At 41.9% G+C, this 7,031-nt stretch overlaps 1 non-coding gene across 1 annotated transcript; it reads right to left on the bottom strand.

Annotated features, from left to right (window-relative positions):
• Positions 1–3,122: 3,122 nt before the first annotated feature.
• Trnat-agu (transfer RNA threonine (anticodon AGU)) lies at positions 3,123–3,196 on the bottom strand. The gene has a single exon. It is a non-coding gene; the product is annotated as a tRNA-Thr (tRNA).
• Between the last annotated feature and the right edge of the window lie 3,835 nt (positions 3,197–7,031).

Raw genomic sequence — 7,031 nt, 5'->3', positions numbered from 1 at the left:
GGTAACTTGTCCAAAAACCTTTTTCTTTTTTGAAAAACACGATATAAGAATCTGGCCACATGCACCACTGAATCCCCTTTATCTACAGACATAACACATATAATACTGTTCGCATCTTCACTCTGGGTTTTTTCTCTTAATATTTTGAAATTAAGTCTATAATCACAATATTCTTTGCATACAAACAATACATGTTTCTCGTCTTCCACGTCCTCTCTGCATACAGGGCAAATCAAAAGGCCCGGTACAACGTCAGTTCGATAGCGGCATTTGTGAGTGTTTATGGGTGAAATACCAAATCGAAATTGTATGTATGCATCTCGAAAACAGCGGAGCTGAATATGATCTATATACACTTCAGCGCGAATTTCTTGTTTAAAGAGCTTCATGATGCTGTCGTGCCAGTCTTGCTGGAAGCAATCAAACAATCGTTGTCTGAATACTGCTATAAATCGATTCAAATCGCCTACACCTTGTTGCAGCCAGACATCTCCAAAGCCGTACATGCATAACATTTCTTTCAAATAATGAGACCATGTTTTCTTGCCATAACCCTGTAAATGTTTCATCATGTCATATGCTTTCCTTGGGAGTCTTTCGCTTGGCAAATGTAACACTCTCAGCCAATACTTAATACAGCGAACCGACGAAGTGACATAAAGTGGGTAGCGGCCTAAGTCACCATATACCATCTTGTTTGGTGTTTGTCGTCCTACACACAAAAACTTCTTGCATGCAAACAAATGGGCTTTCTCAAGAGCTTCAAACCTTTGGAATCCCCACAGCTCAGATCCATACATTAAGATCGGGAGGACCTGTGCGTCATATATTTAAAAAAAATACGCTTCTAGGTATGTTGCCTAGCCTCCACAAACATCTTAGGATTTGGCCAGTCCTTATCTTTGCCTTTGAGGCCAGATCGCTGACCATTTGCGTCAATGACAATTTTGTGGTGAAATTTAGCCCCAAGTACTTGTAACTGTTCACAACCTCTATGTCCTCGTTTCCGTACTTCCAGGCTTCATTCGCTGCCAAAAATCCTTTGTCTTATCCAGGTTGACTGTCATGAAAAACTTATCCGTAAACTTGTTTTAGCACATCAATCTGTTTCTGTAACCCGGCTGCGCTATAGGATATCAAGAGTACATCGTCGGCAAACAGCAATATGAGAATCTGCATCACGTCAGGTGTTAACTGTATTCCATGTTTACCGTTTTGAAACATTTCAAGTGCCAGTTCATTAATCAGGAATGAAAACAATGTTGGTGAAAGCACAAAACCTTGAGGGACTCCACATGGAGAGAGAGAGAGAGAGAGAGAGAGAGAGAGAGGGACAGACAGACAGACATGCAGACAGACATGCAGACAGACAGACAGCCAGACAGACACACAGATAGAACAAGTGTCAAATCTAGTGCTATATATTTGCAGTTTCGATTATCTCTCTCTCTCTCTCTCTCTCTCTCTCTCTCACACACACACACACACACACACACACACACACACACACACACGCACACAAACACACACAAACATACACACATACACACACACACACACACACACTCACACACACACACACACACATAAACACACACACACACACACACGCCGACCCCCCCCCCCCCTACACACACACACACACTGAAACCCAACACCGTGAAAACCTTCCTGTTTAATACTCAAGTGTACACTAATCACCCGACAAAACAAATGTCTACATGATTGTATAACTTCCACAATGGCGAGTAACTGAAACGCGTGGGACTAAATATGTTCCGAAAGTGCCTCACCCCCCTAAACAAACGGATAATCCTCTTGACCCCAGAAATTCAATGCTTTCACATTCACACAGGTTACACACATTCTCAGCTTGAATGAATGAATGAATGAATGAATGGTTACTCTGTGATCTTTTGCGCGCCTAACGTAATTAACTTCACTTTAGGACACCCAGTTCTCGGTTTGTATTTGTTCAGTTTTATTTGGCAGCTTCCACCCCCCCCCCCCCCCCCTCTTGGGCGACAGACAGTTTTTGGTTGCATTTGGTCATTACTATTAGAAGCTGAATTTGATTACTGGGGGGACAGACATTTTTGGGTTCCATTTGGTTAGTTCTATTTAGCAGCAGATTTTTTTCTCTCGGACATACAGTTATCTTGTGCAATTTAACATAATGAGTTTTTCTGCATCTCATGTAAATGAGAAAGTATGTGTACAAACAGAAAACACACAGATACCATGTTTGTTATCACTTGTTTATTAATTGATTAAAATTTTGGAGAAAAAAAAGAAAACAAAAGAAGCTTTCCAATGTTTATTATGAGTTATTTCTAATATGCTGACTGTTAGCAAATGATAACAGGCATGTCGAGAAAAAAGATATCAAGCATGAGCCTGTTTTTGTTTTGTCGGGTGATTAGTGAACATGGTTTATCTTGTGAGATTGTTGTGTGTCAAACGCATTTGATCTGTGAATATTCATCACGTCAGGAGTATTACTCTGATTGGCTGACCCAGGTCACGAGAATTCTTTGACTGACAGGCATAATCAGGTAGGAGCGCTCAAGTTCCCATTGCGGCTGTTCTGTCTAATTCGCGGGGTCGCTTCGAAATTTGTTTTGGTCGAATTAAACGGTAATAAAACCGTTATTTCTAATATGCGGACTGTTAGCAAATGACAACAGTCATGTCTCACAAACGATATCAGCATTCGCCTGAAAGGCTCATGCTTGATATCTTTTTTCTTGACATGCCTTGTTATCATTTGCCAACAGTCAGCATATTAGAAATAACTCATAATAAAGTGTCATTGAGAGATTATGTCCAATAGTTTATCGGGAATCGCTCTGGAATCTCTCCAAACACACACACACACACACACACACACACACACACACACACACACACACACACACACACAAACACAAACATATACACCACCACAATTGTCTTTATTCCCAGTCTGAAAAGATTTGTAAAAAATACTCATACACACACACGTACACACACACACACACAAACATATACACCACCACAATTGTCTTGATTCCCAGTCTAAAAAGATTTGCAAAAAATAAAGTAGCTCGTAACACAAAGCATCAAACAACGACAAAAGTAACAGGCACCACAGGGATTCGAACCCTGGACCTTCTGCTTACTAGGCAGACGCTCTAACCAACTGAGCTATGGCGCCGGTGTACAGGACTGGTGGTCTCGTTTTTCTTATCTTAAACTTACACTGCATGTGTCGCTACGATCGACTTGTTGGCTGACCACTCTGTGTTAAACTCATAGTTGTTGTAGGCTGATTTTACTGGGTGTTCGATAGCCAAGCTTCTTACTGTCAACATAGACCCTTTTTGAAGAAAGAGAAATTGTAAGTTTTACGCCCTCACGGCAAAGCCATTAGGGGCATGTTACACAGGAAAACCCGGCTTTGTATGAAAATAAAAAATAACAAGAAATTCCTCCGATAGGAAAAACACCCCCGTCAAAGGGAAATAACCTTCTCAGTTGGTGGCAGTGAGAATGGTTATTTCCCTTTGACCAACGGGGGTGTCCCTCTATAAGTGCTTGTATAATTTTAAACCACCAATAACTCCCTAACCGTGTGTTTGACTGGTCCCAATTTTTGTAAGGACCGTCTCAGGAATGTATAGAACCTGTTCACCAAGTTTAGTGACGATCGGTCCGTTCATTCTTGAGATCTATATGCGAACACAAACACACAAACAAACAAACAAACAAACAAACAAACACATCGAGTGAAACCTATACACACCCCTATACCGGGGGTGTAAAAATGCGGGGGGGGGGGGGGGGGGGAGTGTAGACAGCTGGCTGCCGGCTGCTAGAGGAGACCTGAAATGGGCTAGGGCCGGGTTGGGTCGTCTTGGGTCAGTGCTGAAATGGTTACTTTATTGGCTGTTGGCCGGACGGACACCCGGGCTTCATATTTTTGCATGCATGTATTCGTGTTTCCAAGGCCTGAGGCTTTTGCTGTGACCCTGGGATCTTTATCGTGCGCATGCGTGCACACAGGGGTGTTCGGACACCGAGGAGAGTCTGCACAAAGTTGACTCTGGGACACACATCCCGCGCCGAACTTGGGGGTTGAACCCACGCTGATAGTAACAACCGGTTTTAAAGCCAGCGCCTCTACCGACTGGGCAAACTCCCCCCCCTCCCAATTTGTTGGGGTCAAGAAGTTCCATGGAGGGCGGGGGGTATGGAGTAACACATAGTGTTTTGCTCAGAACATTCCCACCCAAGCAGAGACGCGCTAGGGGTACGCATTACCGTGAAGCTGGCAGTCAGTGCTACCAAATGTCGTCTATGTCTACCACTCGGTGGTGACTTAATGTGGGTCTATGTAAGCAGATGCGTCAGGAGGCGATTTGGTACAAGAGAACCTTAGAGGCCACAGCCTCGGCCGTCTAAGGGATCTGTGTGTCTGGAGGCACATTTGGTTTCTGAGGTTCAAGCGGAGCTGTTGCCTCTGCTCCCAAGTTCCCGTATCTGGAGGCGTTTTTGGTATGGAAGCAAACCTGTAGGTTGGGGCCTCTGCCTTTCAGGATGCCAGGACTACAAAATGTGTGTCTTGGGACACATTTAGCTTAAGATTCCAGAAGTCCCTTTTTGATACAATACACCGAAGTGATGGGGTGTAGCATACAAGTATACGTCTTATCTCATTCGTTTATTTGAATTCTTTTACTTTATCTGATGAAGACATGCAAGGTGCAGGTCGGTTGATGCTGCAACCATGTCCTGTTGCGGGCTATTTTCCCGTCAGTCGGAGTTGAGCAGATTAAAGAATAGGGATATTTGTTTCTTTTTTTGTTTTATTCTTTTGCATTATCAGCGTGGTTAATTTCGCAAAACAAAACAAAAACCAAAAACATCTTGTGCATTTGGTATACGTCTTATCTCATTCGTTTGTTTGAATTCTTTTACTTTATCTGATGAAGACATGCAAGGTGCAGGTCGGTTGATGCCGCAACCATGTCCTGTTGCGGGCTATTTTCCCGTCAGTCGGAGTTGAGCAGATTAAAGAATAGGGATGACTTATACATGTATTTGTTTCTTTTTTTGTTTTATTCTTTTGCATTATCAGCGTGGTTAATTTCGCAAAACAAAACAAAAACCAAAAACATCTTGTGCATTTGGTCAGTTCTATTTGAAGCAGATTTTGATTTTTCCTGGGGACAGACATTTTCGGTTCCATTTGGTCAGATCTCTTTAGAAGCAGATTGTTTGGGTACTAATGGACACACACTTTTTGGATGCATGTGGTCTGGTTTATTCAGCGCCATTGTTTTTTTTAGGGGGGGCACACAGTTTTCGGGTGCATTTGGTCAGTTTTTGTCAGAAATAGGTTTGTTTTAACTGGGGCAACAGACATTTTTTCGGTTGCATTTGCTCAGTTCTACAAACAAAGCAGTACCGCTCAACTTCAGGTGAAATCCACAACCATGAAATACATTCCGGAGCAAGTACGGTTTAATTTGTTTTCATTAAAAGGTTATCATGTGAGAAATCCCTTGTATAGAAATCACACGAATGTGAAAGCAGCGAGACAGACCGACCTTTGTGCAGGCTTGTAATCCTACACGCAACCTTCCTGCGGCTGAGCGCGTGCGGTGCGTGCCTATTGTATTCTCCTAAAAGAATTAAACCTATGTTTATGTTTTGAGAAAAGAAGTACTCAAAACGTTGCAGAAAACGTGAAACAAAAAGGGGAAAGAGAAAGTGGTTGTATTTGAAGAGGAAAATCGTGTTTATTTCGATAACCAACATGGATGAAAAATGCAGGCGGATATTTTGCAAAAATTAAAAACATAATATGTTTATTTCATGTGTGCTTTTTTTGACATAAAAACGTGCAACCTAAATCAAAGCGAACGTAATTGTTGCGCACCAAACTTAAGACTAATTGCATGTACTTTTAAATGAAGTGTTAGAAACTTCCGGACGTGTGAATCCCCGAAGAACTAAGTCACGAACTCAGAAGGATGTCAAGCCTTTCTCGCATTCGTTTAATGTTTCATATTTACGCAATCAAAAATGTCCGATCTCAACTGGTTAATAGCACCTTGAAGTATAAGGACTTTCAAAATAGCTTTTTCCTTCTTCTTATCTTATGTTCATGTGTTCCAATGGGTTTGTCTGTGTGTGTGTGTGTGAGCTTAAGATAAAGAATTTGCTAGTTCGTTTGGTTGTGTTTTTTTATTATAATTGCGTAAACCTAGAAATATTATTATAAGTGTTTTACTTGTGATCCCTAACATTAGTTGTTGGCATTGTAAATTATTGAATACACTCTTATTTTAACAAAACAGCTCTGTCGTGCTTAAAGCATAACTATTGGTGTTGGATACACTTTGAGTCAATGGAATGGGGGTAGAGGTATGCTGGATTTGACCTTGAAGAAAGAATGGGGGTAGAGGTATGCTGGATTTGACCTTGAAGAAAGAATGGGGATAGATCTCGAGGGTGTGCTGTATTTTACCTTCAACAAGGAATGGAGATAGAGGTATGCTGTATTTTGCCTTTAGCAAAGAATGGGGAAAGAGGGTGTACTGAATTTGAATTCAACGAGGAATGGGGGTAGAGGGTATGCTGTATTTTGCCTATGACGAAGAACTTAGGGATGGGGATGGGAGGTATGCTGTATTCTGCCTTTGACGAGGAATAGGGATGGGAGGTATGCTGTATTTTGCCTTTGACGAGGAATGGGGGTAGAGGGTATGGTGTATTTTGCCTATGACGAAGAATAGGGATGGGAGGTATGCTATATTCTGCCTTTGACGAGGAATAGGGATGGGAGGTATGCTGTATTTTGCCTTTGAAAATAAATAGGGATGGAAGGTATGCTGTATTTTGCCTTTGAAAATGAATAGGGATGGAGGGTATGCTGTATTTTGCCTTTGACGAGGAATAGGGATGGAAGGTATGCTGTATTTTGCCTTTGAAAATGAATAGGGATGGAGGGTATGCTGTATTTTGCCTTTGACGAGGAATAGGGA

The sequence above is a fragment of the Littorina saxatilis genome, linkage group LG12, assembly GCF_037325665.1.
Source record: "Littorina saxatilis isolate snail1 linkage group LG12, US_GU_Lsax_2.0, whole genome shotgun sequence".
Lineage (NCBI taxonomy): Eukaryota > Metazoa > Mollusca > Gastropoda > Littorinimorpha > Littorinidae > Littorina > Littorina saxatilis.
The sequence above is the reverse complement of the archived record's forward strand: the minus strand, read 5'-3'. Positions and strand labels throughout refer to the sequence as shown.